Raw genomic sequence first — 2392 nt, 5'->3', positions numbered from 1 at the left:
TTGAGTCAAGGTCTCAATCTGTCGCCTAACTGGAGTGCAGAGTAGATGAAACTACAGGCGTTTGCCACCACATCCAGCTAATTCTTAAAATTTTTTGCAGAGGTCTCGTTGTGTTGCCCAGGCTAGTCTCCTGGGCTCAAGTAATTCTCCTGCCTTGACCTCCCAAAGTCCTGGGATTACAGGCATGAGCCACTGTACCTGGCCAAGTTTTTTTATTTTCTATACTAAAATATACTTTTCTTTGTCCATTGCAAAAGCCTTTGCTATACATTCGCACAGACTTATCACTAATAAATCTTTCTTTAGTAAGAAAATAATAACATGAGCATAACTTTAGGTGAGTTTTAATGTCCCAAAGCCTTGTTGCCTCAAAGTGAAGGTCAATAAAAATTAAAATGAGGTAATAGGGTACGACAGGCTTAGCTAACCCAGTAAGGGGACAATAAAGGATGGCTGTGAATTTTTTTTTTTTTGCAGTCTCATTCTGCTGCCCAGGCTGGAATACAGCGGCACACTCACAGCCACTACAGCCTCAACCTGTTGGACTCAGGTGATCCTTCCACCAGTCAGCCTTCCAAGTAGCTGGAACTACCGGTGCGTGCCACCACACTTGGCTAATTTTTAAAATTTAGTATAGAGATGAGGTCTTGCCAAGTTACCCAGGCTGGTCTTGAACCCCTGAGCTGAGGCCATCCTCTCGCCTCTGCCTTCCAAAGTGCTGGGATCCATCGCACCTGGCTGCTATGATTTTAGCATGAATTCAACGGAAATTTCAACAGAGCAAGACCAGTAACAATGCATTTACTAAATAGTTTAAAAAGTATTCATTGTCACCAGTCGTCTACCTGGTGGGAATTAGAGCTTGCCTGTCAGGCTATGTGACAGGTTCACTGAATGCTGGCAATCAGCTATATTCGAGTCTCTCATTTAACAGACAGGAACACAGAGTCCAGAAAGTTTGTGAAACTTGCCCACAGATGCCCAGAGATGGACAATTCATTTATTTATGAGGAAGAACCCCAAAAGCCCCAGAATTTATTTATAAAAAATTGTGTATTCTTTTTTTTTTTTTTTGGGTTGGAGTCTCACTCTGTTGTCCAGATGTAGTACAGTGGCATGCTCACGGCCACTGCAGCCTCAATCTGCTGGGCTCAGGCGATCCTTCTGCCTCAGCCTTCCAAGGAGCTGGAACTATAGACATGCGCTACCACACCTGGCTAATTTTTTACTTATTGTAGAGATGAGGTCTTGCCAAGTTGCCCAGGCCGGTCTTGAACCCCTGGGCTCAGGCAGTCCTCTCACCTCAGCCTCTCAAAGTGCTGGGATTACAGGCTTAAGCCATTGTGCCCAACAGTTGTGTTTTTATTCTTACATGTAAAGTACTCTCGCTTTGATGCAATAAACCCATGGAGATGCTGTTTCCACTGCTCAAAATAGTTTTTGAACTTGTTAATTTTGATGCCTTTTAGTGCTTCTGCTGTATTTGCTTCACCTCTTCCATATCGGCAAAATGTTTCCCTTTGAAGATTTTTCATCTGGGAAACAAAAAAAGGTCGCTCAGGCAAGATCCGGTGAGTGGGAGGTAGGGCACGAGGGTCATGTTATTTTTGGTCAAAAACTGCTGAGCACTCAGTGCAGTGTGGGTAAGGGCGTTGTCATGGTGGAAGAACCAGTCACCTGTTTGCCACAATTGGGGGTGTTTCTTCTGCGATGCAGCCTCTCACAACAATGTTAGCAGGTACACTGATGTCAATGGGTTGCTAGAACACTTACCTAGTGAGGGAATCCTATAATAAAGGGGCCCGCCCTCCAAAAGATAATTCTGTTTTTTTGGGGGGTCCCCCTTGTATATGTCCCTTCGGGTGTGTGAAGCAGCTGTTCCACCCAATGTCCTGCTTGTTTGTTTGTTTATTTATTTAGAGTTGGAGTCTCACTCTGTTACCCAGACTGGAACGCAGTCTCAGCCTTCCAAGTAGCCAGAACTACAGGCGTGTGCTACTACGCCCGGCTAATTTTTTATTTATTTATTTATTGTGGAGACGAGGTCTTGCCAAGTTGACCTGGTGGGTCTCAAACCTACCGGCCCAGGCAATCCACTCGCCTTGGTCTCCCAAAGTGCTGGGATTATAGGCTGAGCCACCGAGCCCAGTCCAATGCCCTGTTTATTTTTTATTTATTTATTTATTTATTTATTTATTTATTTTGAGTTGGAGTCTCACTCTGTCACCCAGACTGGAGTGCAATGGCCGCTTCCCGCCACCGCAGCCTCGACCTGCGGGGCTCTGGCGATCCTTCTGCCTCAGCCTTCCAAGTAGCTGGAACGACAGGCGCGCGCTACCATGCCTGGCTAATTTTTGATTTGTTGTAGAGATGAAGTCTCATCAAGTTGCCC

This window comes from Carlito syrichta, unplaced genomic scaffold (genome assembly GCF_000164805.1).
Source record: "Carlito syrichta isolate Samal-C Ts95f unplaced genomic scaffold, Tarsius_syrichta-2.0.1 Scaffold301910, whole genome shotgun sequence".
In the NCBI taxonomy this organism is placed as follows: Eukaryota; Metazoa; Chordata; class Mammalia; order Primates; family Tarsiidae; genus Carlito; species Carlito syrichta.
This window is presented reverse-complemented; position numbering follows the sequence as displayed.